The following is an 18478-nucleotide window of genomic DNA, read 5'->3' on the forward strand; positions in this document are numbered from 1 at the left end:
TATTTTTATAATTTTTTTTTTCGTTTTTTAAATACTCCCCTTTCTCATTCTACCGAATGTGTCAAAACATAATTTACTTTTTGTTTTCATTTGTAAATTGTTACTGCAAGTAATTTTCAGTAGAGATTTTGTTCTTTGCACTGTTCTCATTTTCTGTCTTCCTTTTCTTTCTTTATTAAGGCATAATCCATTACAGTGATGTTATCCTATTGGCAGACTGACTGCATGTTTTGGAAACTTCAGCCCATATTGAAGCAATTGCCAAACAATAAAAGTGTCTCTAGTGAGGTGACTTGAGTATGTAGTGATGTAAATTAAAAGGAGGTGGACAGGAAATTAAATTAAGGTGAAGAAATGACAACTTCTTGAAATGTGTATGTTAATCCATAGCAGTCAAATGTGAGTCAGTTACATCACTTCAATGAAATTGCTGCACTGCCTTCTGTGACGTAGCTGGTGTCCACTCCAGTGCCTCGACACAGCACCTGCAAAGCCTAGTCGCTTTTGTTGTTACGTCGACAATATGTTCATTTTCTGGTCTCATGGGTGTGAAAAGCTGGGAGAATTCTTGAACCACATCAACAATATCCATAACATCACGTTCACAATGTAGGTAGAGACTGGTGGTGCCATTCCTTTCTTTGATGTCCTCGTCTGCCATACAGCAGATGTATGTGTCAGCCACAATGCCACCGGAAACCCACGCACACAGGCTGATATCTGTGCGCTAACATCTGTCACTAAAACATTCTATTCTGAGGATGTTGGTCCATTGAGCAAAGCCAATCTCGGACGTTGAAAACCTCTGGAAGGAACTGAGACACTTACAAAAAGTATTCAGTTAAAACGGCTACAACAATTGCCAGCTTTCACAAGCCATCTTTCTGAAAACAGGGAAGCCAAAGGACCCCAAGGACGACTCAAAGAAGCATACATTTTTGCCAGTCTGTTGCTTAGTAACAGGAAACATTAGCCAGCTCACAAAGAGGCATAAAATCGTTTCTGTCTTCCGGGGTCCGAAAAAAATTTGATAAGTCATGAGGCCAGAGAAAGACGATGTAGGCCTCAGAACACCAGGAGAATGTAAAGTAGCATGCGAGTGTGGACAGTTTTATGTTGGACAGACTGTGCATTCTATTGAACAGCTCTATGTAGAACATGAGAGTTGCTTTCACTTTTGGTACCCTGAGAAACCAGCAGTAGTAGTAGAGCATGCTCTAGAAAACGGACATAGTATTGCATTCAAAGAGATGTCAGTTATTAGACGGACTGGTAATTTCTGGACTAGCGTAGTTAAAAAAGCAATAGAGGTAAAAAATTGGTGCATCACCCTCAATAAAGATGGCAGCCTATAGCTAAGCACAGCTTAGTTGTTGAAGTGTGCACATAATGAAAACATTACCTGTTGTGGTGCTGGAGCGGGCATTGTTGTTGTTGTTGTTGTCTTCAGTCCTGAGACTGGTTTGATGCAGCTCTCCATGCTACCCTATTCTGTGCAAGCTTCTTCATCTCCCAATACTTACTGCAACCTACATCCTTCTGAATCTGCTTAGTGTATTCATCTCTTGGTCTCCCTCTACGATTTTTACCCTCCACGCTGCCCTCCAATGCTAAATTTGTGATCCCTTGATGCCTCAGAACATGTCCTACCAACCGGTCCCTTCTTCTTGTCAAGTGGTGCCACAAACTCCTCTTCTCCCCAATTCTATTCAATACTTCATCATTAGTTATGTAATCTACCCATCTAATCTTCAGCATTCTTCTGTAACACCACATTTCAAAAGTTTTTATTCTCTTCTTGTCCAAACTATTTATCGTCCACGTTTCACTTCCATACATGGCTACACTCCATACGAATACTTTCAGAAACGACTTCCTGACACTTAAATCTATACTTGATGTTAACAAATTTCTCTTCTTCAGAAACGCTTTCCTTGCCATTGCCAGTCTACATTTTATATCTTCTCTACTTCGACCATCATCAGTTATTTTGCTCCCCAAATAGCAAAAATCCTTTACTACTTTAAGTGTCTCATTTCTTAATCTAATTCCCTCAGCATCACCCGACTTAATCCGACTACATTCCATTATCCTCGTTTTGCTTTTGTTGATGTTCATCTTATATCCTACTTTCAAGACACTGTCCATTCCCTTCAATTGCTCTTCCAAGTCCTTTGCTGTCTCTGATAGAATTACAATGTCATCGGCGAACCTCAAAGTTTTTGTTTCTTCTCCATGGATTTTAATACTTACTCCGAATTTTTCTTTTGATTCTTTTACTGCTTGCTCAATATACAGATTGAATAACATCGGGGAGAGGCTACAACCCTGTCTCACTCCTTTCCCAACCACTGCTTCCCTTTCATGTCCCTCGACTCTTATAATTGCCATCTGATTTCTGTACAAATTGTAAATAGCCTTTCGCGCCCTGTATTTTATACCTGCCACCTTCAGAATTTGAAAGAGAGTATTCCAGTCAACATTGTCAAAAGCTTTCTCTAAGTCTACAAATGCTAGAAATGTAGGTTTGCCTTTCCGTAATCTTTCTTCTAAGATAAGTCGTAAGGTCAGTATTTCTTCAGGTATTCCAATATTTCTACGGAATCCAAACTGATCTTCCCCGAGGTCGGCTTCTACCAGTTTTTCCATTAGTCTGTAAAGAATTTGTGTTAGTATTTTACAGCTGTGACTTATTAAACTGATTGTTTGGTAATTTTCACATCTGTCAACACCTGCTTTCTTTGGGATTGGGAATTGTTATATTCTTCTTGAGGTCTGACGGTATTTCGCCTGTCTCATACCTCTTGTTCACCAGATGGTAGAGTTTCGTCAGGACTGGCTCTCCCAAGGCCATCAGTAGTTCTAATGGAATGTTTTCTACTCCCGGGGCCTTGTTTCGACTCAGGTCTTTCAGTGCTTTGTCAAACTCTTCACGCAGTATTTTATCTCCCATTTCATCTTCATCTACATCCTCTTCCATTGCCATAATATTGCCCTCAAGTACATCACCCTTGTATAGACCCTCTATATACTCCTTCCACCTTTCTGCTTTCCCTTCTTTGCTTAGAACTGGGTTTCCATCTGAGCTCTTGATATTCATACAAGTTGTTCTCTTTTCTCCAAAGGCCTCTTTAATTTTCCTGTAGGCAGTATCTATCTTACCCCTAGTGAGATGAGCCTCTACATCCTTACATTTGTCCTCTAGCCATCCCTGCTTAGCCATTTTGCACTTCCTGTCGATCTCATTTTTGAGACGTCTGTATTCCTTTTTGCCTGCTTCATTCACTGCATTTTTGTATTTTCTCCTTTCGTCAATTAAGTTCAATATTTCTTCTGTTACCCAAGGATTTCTACTAGCCCTCGTCTTTTTACCTACTTGATCCTCTGCTGCCTTCACTACTTCATCCCTTAGAGTTACCCATTCTTCTTCTACTGTACTTCTTTCCCCCATTCCTGTCAATTGTTCCCTTGTGCTCTCCCTGAAACTCTGTACAACCTCTGGTTCTTTCAGTTTATCCAGGTCCCATCTCCTTAAATTGCCACCTTTTTGCAGTTTCTTCAGTTTTAATCTACAGTTCATAACCAATAGATTGTGGTCAGAGTCCACATCTGCCCCTGGAAATGTCTTACAATTTAAAACCTGGTTCCTAAATCTCTGTCTTACCATTATATAATCTATCTGATACCTTTTAGTATCTCCAAGATTCTTCCATGTATACAACCTTCTTTCATGATTCGTGACCCAAGTGTTAGCTATGATTAAGTTGTGCTCTGTGCAAAACTCTACCAGGTGGCTTCCTCTTTCGTTTCTTAGCCCCAATCCATATTCACCTACTACGTTTCCTTCTCTCTCTTTTCCTACTCTCGAATTCCAGTCACCCATGACTATTAATTTTCGTCTCCCTTCACTACCTGAATAATTTCTTTTATCTCATCATACATTTCTTCAATTTCATCATCATCTGCAGAGCTAGTTGGCTTATAAACTTGTACTACTGTAGTAGGCATGGGCTTCATGTCTATCTTGGCCACAATAATGCATTCACTATGCTGTTTGTAGTAGCTTACCCGTACTCCTACTTTTTATTCATTATTAAACCTACTCCTGCATTTCCCCTATTTGATTTTGTATTTATAACCCTGTGTTCACCTGACCAGAAGTCTTGTTCCTCCTGCCACCGAACTTCACTAATTTCCACTATATCTAACTTTAACCTATCCATTTCCCTTTTTAAATTTTCTAATCCACTTGCCCGGTTAAGGGTTCTGACATTCCACACTCCAATCCATAGAAGGCCAGTTTTCTTTTTCCTGATAACGACGTCCTCCTGAGTAATCCCCACCCGGAGATCCGAATGGGGGACTATTTTACCTCCGGAATATTTTACCCAAGAGGACGCCATCATCATTTATCCATACAGTAAAGCTGCATGCCCTCGGGAAAAATTACGGCCGTAGTTTTCCCTTGCTTTCAGCCGTTCATAGTACCAACACAGCAAGGCCGTTTTGGATAATGTTGCAAGGCCAGGTCAGTCAATCATCCAGACTGTTGCCCCTGCAACTACTGAAAAGGCTCCTGGCACCTCTTCAGGAACCACACGTTTGTCTGGCCTCTCAACAGATACCCCTCCGTTGTGGTTGCACCTACGGTACGGCCATCTGTATCGCTGAGGCACACAAGCCTCCCCACCAACGGCAAGGTCCATGGTTCATGGGGAAGGGAGCGGGCATTAGAGACTTCAAGAAAGGCAGTGCGATTATATAAGGATGGCAGCAACAACAACCAAAACTCAGCCAGAAGTTCATGGATTTTAAACCACTTGATTCGGTTGGAAGCTCAAGAGAATTTCATCAGTACATATCGCTGTGAAACTATGCATTCGTATAACTCGGCTACCTATTGCCAAACAATAGGCTTACCCTCTTTGCTTTTTCCTCAAAATCTGAAATCTCATTATTAATCAAGAGGGTACTGTAAGATATATGTATGCCCCAACTGTATTGTCAGGTTGATCTTTCTTTTCTTGTGGATGGGATGATCTGAGGATGAGTTTGTGGGACCAGTTACACATGCTCACAAGATAATGTACATAAATGTGACTGAAATAATGCATTTTTTTGTTGTAGATGTTCACATTGTAATTGCCATGAGATGTCCATGTGGAAGTATTCTTACTTAGCCCACATGAAGTGCTATTTAGTAAATGGAAATTTAGTGAATACATATACATAAATCTTGAGGACCCACTAGACGTGGGTCAGGCTAATGGAGAAGTGATCCAGCCTCAGGTACTCCATGATGACACACATTGGCATCCATATCTAAATGTCATGCCAATGTCTTTGCTACATGGAGCACAGTATAAATCCTTATGTCACATTAAGTCCCTCAAGTTTGCCATACCTCATCTACTCAACAAAGAAATTAATATTCTTGGCAAATGAATTAGAATGTTAATTACAGCAAAGGTAATTGTCAGGTATTACAAATGCCATTCCTTCTATTATTCCATGTAATTGGGATGGGCTGATATCAGTAGAAATAGTGTACAATTTTGTAGATGACAAATTATGCATTATAATTCAGTACACATAATAAAACTAGCTGCTGAACGCTTTGCAGTTAAATTGATCAGTTAGTGAATATGTGCAACGCTATTGTTGTGTCATGAGAAGCTTAAAGACATTGAAATGCAAAACTGACATGACAGGCATTAGCAAATTGCTAGTCTAAGTGATAGACAGATTTTTCATGGTTTCTTGATGCCTTCAGCTGCCACTCTCTTTATTTCATGTGTGATTGTCAATTTTTATTTTATGGGCGATTCTTTGGTGGTATATTGCGCCATGTATGCCTTTTGAAAGTAACATACTTCTAAAATAGTGAGTATGAGAGAAGGATTATCAAAGTTGAGGGTCACAAGGCAACAGTGGAGGTGGCATCCAACTGGGGCAGGGGGAGATAGGCCAGGAGAGGTATGAGGTCAAAGATGTGCTGCAAGAACAATTCCCATTCACATAATTCAGAGGAGCTGGTGTTGAGTTGGGGGATCAGTATGGCACGTTCATGATGTAGCCATTGAAATGTAGCATGTTTTGGTAAGCAGTGTGCTCCAACACTGGGTAGTCAGCTCTGCTCTTAGGTAGAGGTTGACAGTGACTATTCATTCAGGTGATTGTCCATATAAAATGCTGTGCAGAAATGGCAGCAGAGCTGGTATATGACCTCTAATAGGAAGAGATATTCCCGTGATAGGATTGGAGTAGGAAGTGCTGGGTGGGTGCTTTGGGCAGGTCTTGTACCAGAGTTTTCTACAGAGGTCTGACAAACATAAGACAAGATGGTCTGGCAGTTTCTGGTGATTAAGGGTGGCAGTGTGGTACTGGTGTGCAAGACTCTCACTCCCCCTTGGCTATCGAACTTTCTGGGAGTTGCTTCAGATGTGTTCTTTTCAGGATAGCCAGCTGCGATGTCCTGCACAGCTTCTTTTCCAAAGATAAAATGCTACTCTGGAGGAATTTTTTATACTTTTAAAATAACTCCATACACTTGAGAATACTTTGAACTCAGTCTCACTGTATTTTCATCACACATAACAGTTTTCGTAAGCTCGACGCCTTCCGGTCCATCAGAAACTATCACATTCATTTTTCCATAAATACGGTCCACAGATATCTCCAAGTTTAACAAGACAACTGTCTGGACCTTACGAAAGTAAGAGAATGAATGAATAAGTAATTGTCTCTTCTCTTCTTTCAACAACATTCAAATGTTCACACAATAATGTTTGATGTCGTACGGAGTATGGTGCGTTTATTCCTTGAGCTGGACACGTAACTTCTTAGGCGGGCTCGGCAACTACCTGCCCGCGCCGATCATCCGTTCGATACACGTTTGTCTTGCACACACATAATTGTGGTTCAGTAGGCACTGTTCTACTTTACCCAACTCATCTCTAAAATAATGTGTGTTTGAGACAGTGGAAATATAAGGGTCTCTAGAATTTACCCCGAAATTCTTGAGGCACTACATATCCCTTCCTTAGCTCGAACACACGATATTTTATACATGTTCATTATGTACATCAGTATTGTATTCATATAATATTACTTTACGTTTCCATCAATTTATATAACATTCTTCTAGCCATTGGGTACTTCATATATAGCTCTCTTTCCTTTTCCATGTTAATACCATTATAATCATGGACCTTTTGATCATTGTAAACTTTGTAAGACCAAGAATCTTTCTATTCCCTTTCCAGCTGTAAATACCAAGTGTGCATTACCCAAGTGTATGCGGTTGTTTGCTCTTACTTCGCGTACTACTTTTTCTAAGTATGGATTTATTCAGTACCTTTTACAATCTGGAGGAACTCTGGGTAAATAAAGGTGTTCTTTTCAACACATGTAACTTCACACAAACATAACAATACGAGTGGAAACTAGAATTCAAACTTGCCCGAATAATCTCTACAAAATGTGAGGCTTTTGTCACGATACTGCCCTTTTCCTGTAGGCACAGTACCTATACCTTACATACAGGTTGATACTATGAAAGCACTTTCTCCTTCCATTTTGGTGGGTACGCCCCTTTAAACAAATTCCTAATATACGATGGTACAGGTCAATACTCTTCTTGGTGCTCCTAACCGCACAGTATAGGTCAGCCTTTCTTGGGTCTGCCTACCTGACCTTTTCCATCCAATCAATACTGGGTGTGCCCTCCTCCTCCTTCCTGAGTAGGCTTCATAGTCCATTGCCCTAACATACCGTATTTACTCGTATCTAAGCCACACTTTTTTCTGGTTTTCGTAATCCAAAATACCGCCTGCGGCTTAGAATCGAGTGCAAAGTAAGTGGAAGTTTTGAAAAATGTTGGTAGGTGTCACCACAACTAACTTCTGCTGTCGAATATATGTAGCACTACGCAGGCATGCTTTGCAGGCACAAAGATAAATACTGGCACAAAAATCTCTGTATCAGTAAATAAATTAAAAAAAGAAAGAAAAAAAGGTAGATGATGAGCTTTTTTCTCTGCCCCGAGCTTCGACCACTGCATTTTCATGCATTATCCAACAAAGTAAATAGAGATTCCATATTGTTCATCTTCAAATATAGCAGCCTTTCAAATATTCTTTGCAACAAAAATAAATTTCTGTACACAAAAATACCAACAATGCACAAGGCTTTAGGATTGTTGCACGAGTTGATATGCTGGGGCTCATTAAGATTTCACGTAGCGGCACCTATTGCTTCGTGGAATTTTGTGAAGTGCTTGTTGGTATTAGTGAACCATGCTGAAGTGCTTTCATTATAGTGCCAAATTCAAGAGATGAATTATTTCTTTTGCAGAACAAAGTTCTAATTGTGCTGCAGGTCTGCGACACGGGATTGGTGAGAGCAATGTCAGGCAATGGCGACTGCAGAGAGACAAATGTTCAAGTAGCAGGAAAGCATTTAGTGGGCCGAAGTGTGGCCGATATCGTGCACTAGAAGTGATTTTAAATGAATTTGTTAAGGAACAGTGTCAGAAATTTCTGCCTGTGAACGCCGAAATTTTTCCATTACCCCTATTCATAGTTTTCAAGCGAAAGACTTTACCGAAATTGGAAGTGTTTTCAAAAACAGTAATTGTACGAGCAAATGAAACATGGTGCTGGAATGGATTAGGCGTGTGTGGAATCGTCGTCCTGGCGTAATGCTTGGTTCATGCAGTCTGTTGGTATTAGATGCGTATGCAGGCCATACTACACCTGCAGTAAAACGAAAATTAGAGGAAAGCAAAATGGACTTCGCAGTAATTCCAGGTGGGATGACGTCAATTCTGCAACCACTTGATGTCTGTCTGAATAAACCGTTTAAGGACAAGCTTAAACGCATGTACACAGACCGACTTTCGAAAAGCGACAGACAACTGACACCAACAGGACGTGTAAAACGCGCAAGTTTGTCGCATGGAAGTGTCTTCCAAACTAGAGTGTGCAACAAGCATTTAAAACTTTTCGATATCCAATGCACTAGATGGTACGGAGGATGATGCTCTGTATGAAGAAATGGATAACAAAGAATCGAGTGATGGATTCAGAATCATGACTGATATTTTAAACATTTCGTATAAGATGTATTACAAACCTAATAAAATTTCGTTTTAAATTTCAGCATTTAATTTCTAAAGTTACTTTCAGTCTTATTTTAGAAGTGTTGCTTCTCTGCATTGCACAGGATAGAAAAGTGTGGAGATCACTAAAAATCAACTATGAAAATCTGACTGGCAAGACTGGGATGTGTGTCAATATGGCCAACTCTACGTTCTGAATTTTTTCCTACCTGTGACAAGAGATTGTTGCTAATAGGAACTTATATGAATTGTGAATCACATGCAGTATTCTCTTCACTACAAGAATAATACGAATGTAAACATTATGCCGTGTTTTCTTTCGTGTTTGCTGCTACCTCATTTGAATCTTGTCTGCCTAATAAACTACAAAACTAGAGTGAGACAACAGCAAACACGGAAGAATATACATATCATGTCATGTTTATATTCGTATTATTCTTATGCTAAATAATGATACAGTCAGAAATGAAGCACGGCAACTGACAATATTTTAAAATCTGAGATGACTCTAATTTCTGTGCAGTATGTAATATACTAAAGAGGTGTCTGCAAAGATTTTCAAAGGGAGAAAAATTGTCGCTAAACTCTCGTTCAGAACATCTTCTGTCATACGCAGTCTATTGTTTGGTTCTTGTTGATTATTATCAAAGAAAGCAGATGTGTAAGTAACAACAAATAGCAGCCTCTTGCCATTGTTTCGCTAATGAGACAATTCATCTCTCTCTCTCTCTCTCTCTCTCTCTTTTTTTTGAAGTGTTGGTGGTACGCACGAAAGCAAGCCATACCGCGAGCGGCGACAGGTCATAAACACTCATTATCAGAATGCGACAAACGATGCATGACACAGTAAAATAATGCATTTTCAGCTTAGAGTGACATAAACACCTATAACAAAGAGAACAGCACTTATGATAGAGGGAAACATTCCACGTGGGAAAAATATATCAAAAAACAAAGATGATGTGACTTACCGAACGAAAGTGCTGGCAGGTCGATAGACACACAAACAAACACACGAAATTCAAGCTTTCGCAACAAACTGTTGCCTCATCAGGAAAGAGGGAAGGAGAGGGAAAGATGAAAGGATGTGGGTTTTAAGCGAGAGGGTAAGGAGTCATTCCAATCCCGGGAGCAGAAAGACTTACCTTAGGGGGAAAAAAGGACAGGTATATACTCGCGCGCACACCCATATCCAACCGCACATACAGACACAAGCAGACATTTTGTCTGCACAGACAAAGTTGGTCTTTCCGCTCCCGGGATTGGAATGACTCCTTACCCTTTCCCTTAAAACCCACATCCTTACGTCTTTCCCTCTCCTTCCCTCTTTCCTGATGAGGCAACCGTTGGTTGCGAAAGCTTGAATTTTGTGTGTATGTTTGTGTTTGTTTGTGTGTCTATCGACCTGCCAGCGCTTTTGTTTGGTAAGTCACATTCTTTGTTTCTAGATATATTTTTCACACGTGGAATGTTTCCCTCTATAAACAAAGATGATGAAACTTACCAAACAAAAGTGCTGGCAGGTCGATAGACACACAGACAAACACAAACATACACACAAAATTCAAGCTTTCGCAACAAATGGTTGCTTCATCAGGAAAGAGGGGAGGAGAGGGAAAGATGAAAGGATGTGGGTTTTAAGGGAGAGGGTAAGGAGTCATTCCAATCCCGGGAGCGGAAAGACTTACCTTAGGGGGAAAAAAAGGACAGGTTACGCTCGCGCACACACACATATCCATCCGCACATACACAGACACAAGCAGACATTTGTAAAGGCAAAGAGTTTGGGCAGAGATGTCAGTTGAGGCGGAAGTAAAGAGGCAAAGATGTTGTTGGAAGACAGGTGAGGTATGAGCAGCGGCAACTTGAAATTAGCGGAGGTTGAGGCCTGGCGGATAACGAGGAGAGAGGATATACTGAAGGGCAAGTTCCCATCTCCGGAGTTCTGACAGGTTGGTGTTAGTGGGAAGTATCCAGATAACCCGGACGGTGTAACACTGTGCCAAGATGTGTTGGCCGTGCACCAAGGCATGTTTAGCCACAGGGTGATCCTCATTACCAACAAACACTGTCTGCCTGTGTCCATTCATGCAAATGGACAGTTTGTTGCTGGTCATTCCCACATAGAATGCGTCACAGTGTAGGCAGGTCAGTTGGTAAATCACGTGGGTGCTTTCACACGTGGCTCTGCCTTTGATCGTGTACACCTTCCGGGTTACAGGACTGGAGTAGGTGGTGGTGGGAGGGTGCATGGGACAGGTTTTACACCGGGGGCGGTTACAAGGGTAGGAGCCAGAGGGTAGGGAAGGTGGTTTGGGGATTTCATAGGGATGAACTAAGAGGTTACGAAGGTTAGGTGGATGGCGGAAAGACACTCTTGGTGGAGTGGGGAGGATTTCATGAAGGATGGATCTCATTTCAGGGCAGGATTTGAGGAAGTCTTATCCCTGCTGGAGAGCCACATTCAGAGTCTGATCCAGTCCTGGAAAGTATCCTGCCACAAGTGGGGCACTTTTGGGGTTCTTCTGTGGGAGGTTCTGGGTTTGAAGGGATGAGGAAGTGGCTCTGGTTATTTGCTTCTGTACCAGGTTGGGAGGCTAGTTGTGGGATGCGAAAGCTGTTTTCAGGTTGTTGGTGTAATGGTTCAGGGTTTCCGGACTGGAGCAGATTCGTTTGCCACGAAGACCTAGGCTGTAGGGAAGGGACCGTTTGATATGGAATGGGTGGCAGTTGTCATAATGGAGGTACTGTTGCTTGTTGGTGGGTTTGATGTGGACGGATGTGTGAAGCTGGCCATTGGACAGATGGAGGTCAACATCAAGGAAAGTGGCATGGGATTTAGAGTAGTAAGTCTTTCCGCTCCCGGGATTGAAATGACTCCTTACCCTCTTCCTTAAAACCCACATCCTTTCGTCTTTCCCTCTCCTTCCCTCTTTCCTGATGAAGCAACTGTTTGTTGCGAAAGCTTGAATTTTGTGTGTATGTTTGTGTTTGTTTGTGTGTCTATCGAACTGCCAGCGCTTTTGTTTGGTAAGTCTCATCATCTTTGTTTTTAGATATATTTTTCCCACGTGGAATGTTTCCCTCTCTCTCTATGTATATATATAGTAGAAATTATGTATCACGTCATCATAAATATCTCATTATTCCTCGTACCCCCTATTGTATCATTCACATCATTTTTCGCAAAGGATATAAAATATTCAGTAGTAAGTAGAAAAAACTATGTATCATATTATTGCAAATATAGAAATATTCATATTATATCGTATCCTCCAATAGGTTAGGCCCAAATCAGACATAACTGTACGTTGGTTGGCTAGGCAAAATTATGACCTAACTACACGCGGATGGTGGGAGAGACTGGTTGGTTAGGCAAAAATATGACCTAACAATCCATGGAGACTGCGTCTGATGCTGCGACACTACAAACGAGACCCCAGAAGCAGTCACGAAGACCAGCAATAGCGCTCCTGGAACAACCAAGGAGGACGTTACAGCGGGTATAATTTTTCTTTCCGTTGCCACCCATGAATACCTCTGCACACAGGTTCATAAGGAAAATTGGTGAAGAGATTATTGGTGAAGAGATTATGTTCACAGACTACTTTCAGCAAAAATAAAACCTGACCATGATCGGATTCGAAATCTGTGATGAGTAGAGCGGAGCGTGCTGTCAGCTCACCTTTACATCAAGACTAGAGTGGAACATGCTGTCAACTCACCTTTACATCAAGACTAGAGCGGAGCATGCTGCAAGTTCAAATATTATGATATATTACCCAATGCTTCAGTCTTGACTTGATATAACAACCTAATTCATCATGATGAATATACAACGGGGAATCACAGTGCCCATAAAACAAGTAAGACCGTGTATGTTGACGTGATCAATTACTATTACCTGCACACGAAGCAGTATGACCTTGATATGAACCCTGCTTGTCTGTGACGTCTAGAGGTGTATGCCCAAGTACTAAACTAATGACAGTATAAGAGGAAGAAAACAGAATACAGGATAGTATAAGACTTGAAGAGAATTCGATGTAGGAAAATGAATATGGAAGTAACAACGAACCCAACTCGAGATCCAGTGGTCGTCACTCCGCCCGTTACCACAGAATGTTAACGTCCCTGGGGAATGTACCACTTTATATCCTTAACATATCCCCTTCTTCTTCTCCAGTTGTAGGGTCCACTAAAAATAAGGTTTTTGGGTGGATCACCGATTGCACTCGGTAAAACCCCACGTACTTTTCAAAAAATTTATGCATTTTACTAAGACTAGGTCATCGACCTTATATTGAGGTTCTATAGCCTTCTCGTTGTGCTTGCTTACTCGTTGTTGTGCTCTCTTACTCGTTGTTGTGCTCTCTTAACTAAGTTCTTAGCAACTATCGTTTGATTCAGTTGGTAATCAGTAGTAGGTTGTTCTGGCCAAGTAAAACATTTAATAAGTGGTTCACCTACAAAGGGTTTACCTAATACTTCCAAGGGTATTTGTCCAATTGATAAATGTAGTAACTCATTTAAAATAAGCTCAAAATCTTTAATTTTTGTCGCCCATGATGTATGGTTTTCATGGCAGTAAGTACAGCATAATTTCCCACTCTCCTTCATAACTCTTTCACATGGGTTAGGAGATGGATTATAGTTAGATATTAATATTTGATAAATTCCTCCCCATGCTAAAAATTCTTTAAACTTGTTACTAGTAAACTGTGGTCCAGTGTCAGAAAGAAATCTTCTCAGTTTGCCTACTTCAAGAAAGTATTGTTGTAGACAAAGTATTACTGTCTGTGTGTTTGCTTTTTTAATGGGGTAGAATTTAACATACTTCGACCAACACACTATGAGGACAAAAATGTAGGCCACTCCTCTTCTTCCTTTTGGAATTGGTCCAAAGAAATCTGCAGCTGTCAGATCGTGCAACACTTTAGGAATAATTGGATACATTTTATATTTAATGTGAGAGTTACCCTCTTTTACTTTCTGACAAATCTCACAAGTCTCAATGACTGATTCTACTTTATGTCCTAGCTTTTTAAAGTAATAGAACTTATTCATATGTGTAATGTATTTCGTTATACCGAAATGTCTATACCCCGTGTGAATGTACCACACTAACTTGTTTTCCACTAAATTTGGTGTACATAAATGCCAATTGTGCATTGTTTTACTGTCTCTCCAGAACAGATTATGTCCTACAATCTGCCACCTTCCCTCTTGACTCGTTGGTAGCGATTTACTAACCCACATAGCAAAGATGTCTGTAAAATAAGGTTCTCTGTTATTTTCTGAGCCATCTCTTGCAACTTGTTGCGTGGGTATTCTAATGTCAGAAAATTAATCGCAAAGATTACGCCAGGTCCTTCCGAATGCTTTAGTTCTTTCATGTCTATTGGTAGCCGAGACAAAGTGTCGAGTACGATGTTCTCTGAACCCTTTACATACTGGATCTTAATGTCATACTCTTGAAGAAACAACATCCACCGCATCAACCTCCTATGTAGTAATCGGCTATTCATTAGAAATGACAGAGCTTGGTGATCAGTATAGACATACATTTTGGACCCCCATATCAGTGTTTGGGATTTTTGTACACCCCATACTATGGCTAATAATTCCTTTTCTGTTGCCGTATAATTTAATTCATGTTTGTTGAGACTCCGGCTAGCGAAAGATATTGACCTATGGTCTATACTGTCTAATCCCCATTCACCATGGTGAAGCTCTGCGGCTGTACCATAACTGATGCATTGGTCGATATCTTAAATGGTTCACCCATCACCAGATGGTACAGTATCGGTGATTCTGATAGCGCCCTCTTTACGTTTTGAAAAGCATCATGTGCCTCTTGGTCCCAACTCCATGGTATTCCCTTTCATAATAAACTCAAAAGTCGAGGGTCGTTCAACTCTTGATTTTGTACATATCATCCATAATACCCTGCCAATCCAAGAAATCCCTTCAATTGTCTTATGTTTTTAGGTGGTGGACACTCCTTAATAGCCTTTATACGTTCTGGGTCGGGCTTAATTCCTTGTTACACCTACAATATGTCCCAAGAATTTTAGTTCTTGCCTGGCAAAGTGGGACTTAGATAATTTTACTGTAATACTTTTTAATTTTGTCAGGGTTTTCTCAAGGTTAGGCAATGCTCTTTCCAGGTGGGTGATATTATCAATGTATCATCTACCTATATAATTAACTCCTTTAATAAATCTCTCCCTATCGCTTCGTCCAGTGCACGTATAAACACTGATACCGAGATATTTAGCCCAAATGGTAACACATTAAAATGATATGATTTTCCATCAAAAAAGAATATATATTTCCTTGAATCTGGATGTAACAGCATCTGCCAGTCCCCAGCAGTCAGGTCCATTGAGCTAAAGTACTACGCTTTCTCAAATTTGGATAACAACTCGTCAGTGTTAACGGGTCTATCCCTTTTGGTTTCTATATGTTTATTCAGAGTGCGTGCGTCCAGTATGAGCCACACACCACCTGTAGCTTTTTTCACTACTACCAAGGGATTATTTATAATGCTTGTACTGCACTCTATTATTTTATCTACCATTTTATTTATCTCCTCCTTAACTGCCTCTTTTAAACTCACCGGTGTCGGGTACGGTTTACAGAAGAATGGTGTATCATCTTTTTACATTTGTAGTCACTAATACTACCTGGACTGCCTGAAAATACCATTTTATATTCTAATACAATTTTGGCTAATATATTAAAAAACTAAAAAACCCGCCTCGATTGTGAAAAAAGTACCTAGTGTTAAGTGATAACCCAGGTTTTGGTGTAGATAACTACACCACCTTCAGAACAACAATAAAACCCACAAGTACCTAAGAAGACCTTTGTCAATGATCAAAAGAACACCATAGCTATACATTTATAAACGTGAGGTGTTCTCGTTTTATCCCTATATCTTTATTACCATGACGTCTGTAGATTACGTCCCCTCGCCCCCCCCCCCCCCCCTCCCCCTACCCAAGCTAACTATTGGCTTTAGGTATAGTTTTTAAGAATTCCTCCTGTTGTCATAGGTAGCTTCATACATAAGTTTCTTTACTAGCATAAGTACCCGTGTGCAGTTATTTTTAGGTTTCATCTCCTATTTAGCTCGTCTCTTGTTCTATCAATTTCATTTTTTGATATACGTTGATCCACAGTTGGAAATATATGGGCTATTTAGCCCCGACCCATGTATAAACTTTCTCGTATTCATATGCGCGTGCGCATTCAAGTATCTCCCCTTGTCTTGCGCATGTGCATAGATAGCGGGTCAGGCTTGTGAGCGAGCGACCATTTGTAGCTGCAGTTTATGGTGGGTCATGGCCCATTGAACATAGGCCCGTGTGAGGTGGTGTACACCATTAAGTTAAGTAGTGGTTTTGACTTTGTACATATGTACTGTTTGTGTTTCCCTTTCTTTTTCGTTTATAAATGTATAGCTATGGTGTTCTTTTAATCATTGACAAAGGTCTTCTTAGGCGCTTGTGGGTTTTATTGTTGTTCTGAAGAAGGTGTAGTTATCTACGCCAAAACCTGGGTTAACACTTAACACTAGGTGCTTTTTACGCAATCGAGACGGGGTTTTTAGTTTTTTAATATACTAACCAACGATTGCTGACACGCTGCGATGTTGAAGGTTCTTAATTTTGGCTAAATCTGTTTTCTGGTCGTTGGTTAATATTGGGGATTCATTTACTTTATTTTGTATGTCAGTTCGTTGTGATGCATGGCTTAAGTTTTCCATCTCTGGTGACGATTGCGCTGTTGTGGTTAATTGTAAACTCTGGTGTTCAGTTGATTGTTTATGAACATAACTGTCTGCTACAAACTTAACAGAATATTTATCTTCCTTGAGTCCAAAACAAAGGCAGCTCTTTTCAGAAATTAATATAATGTTAAACTCTGACAGCCAATCTAAGCCAAATAACACCTCTCTATTAATATTTTCCACTACCAGCAGTGTTCGCCGTAACGTGATCTCACCGATGTTACAGTTTACTTGGGTTTCGTATTTGACAACCTTGTTTTTAGTTCCAGTTATACCAATTATATATACTCCTGTTGCTGGTAATACAGGTAAGCTATTGCTAGTTCTTAACTTATTAAAGAATCCACTAGAAATAAGTGATACTTCACTACCAGAATCAATAAATATGTCCACTTCGGAATCCTCTATTTTCCCAACTATAATCGGTTGTGGATTAACTGTAGCTACACAGTGTTCTTCTAGTAGCAACCATTCTTTTGTCGGTATTTTATGCATAAAGGAAACATACTTAGTATGAGGTAGGCCTCTTGATGTATCTCTATGACCTGGCCCCCACCCTGGGTCCAGATCGCCCTGCGTTTTCCTCACTATTTGTAATCACCGGCTGGTCACCAATCCTAGGTATGACATTTCAATTGTGAGCCCTATTATTGCCAGGTACAAATTCTTGTGTAGTTACGGGGACTATATTTAAAGGTGGATGTCCTTTCTGATAATTTTTATTACCCCTGTTCTGACTATATCAGTGTACTCTAGTCAAATTTGTCTCATGTCTTTTGAAATTACCAGAGTTATTATTATTACTCCTACTATAGTTTTGATTCTCATTCTGATACACATTCTCATTTCGGTCTTTATTTATTGCATCCAGTGCGTAACTCTTCTACTGTCTTCCGCCCACTACATAATATATCTTTCCTAGCGTAAGTGGGTAATCACCTTATCAAAATCTGTGCTAATCCCTCTTCCTCCATTGGTTTATCTAAATATTTGGCTCTTGTTAAATGCCAGTCGAAATATTTTCTCATTGTACCCCACGTACTATTATAATACTTTGGGTCCCATTAATCAGATATTAACTTCTCCTGGGTACTTGATGACCAGTATTTCTCCTTAAACTTTCCCTGAAAGTCCACTCAAGACAAGAAATTTTCTACATTCACTGTGCCCCATTCGGAAGCCTCTCCTAGAAGGTAACCTACAGCAAATTTTATGTTTTTTGCATGTTTCCAATTGTTTGTTAAGGCTTGATTAAATCTTTTTAAGAAATGGATTGGTTGCACGTCTCCATCTGGTCTAAATTTGGGCAGTTGTCTGGTGAGTCCAGAATTTGCTCCACATTGTAAATCTGTTACTACCTCATTAGTCAACACTACATTCTGTGAAGCTACTCCCTTCTCTATCTTATTCTGGATAAGTTTAAATTCCTTCCACAAATCGTCTATGCTTTTTTTTTAGTACCATCAATTTCTGATGCTAAACATGGTGGAATGTTGTCTGTGTTTAGCCTTTCGGCAACTTTCTGGTCGGCTAATTCCTCTACCTGTTCCTTCAGACCG

At 40.2% G+C, this 18478-nt stretch overlaps 1 protein-coding gene across 1 annotated transcript in view; it reads left to right on the plus strand.

The window, feature by feature from the left end:
* Nucleotides 1-18478, plus strand: part of LOC124595348 (POC1 centriolar protein homolog A-like) — a 132773-nt gene that overhangs the window by 69966 nt on the left and 44329 nt on the right. The gene's annotated exons all lie outside the window — the stretch shown is intronic.

This window comes from Schistocerca americana, chromosome 2 (genome assembly GCF_021461395.2).
Source record: "Schistocerca americana isolate TAMUIC-IGC-003095 chromosome 2, iqSchAmer2.1, whole genome shotgun sequence".
Lineage (NCBI taxonomy): Eukaryota > Metazoa > Arthropoda > Insecta > Orthoptera > Acrididae > Schistocerca > Schistocerca americana.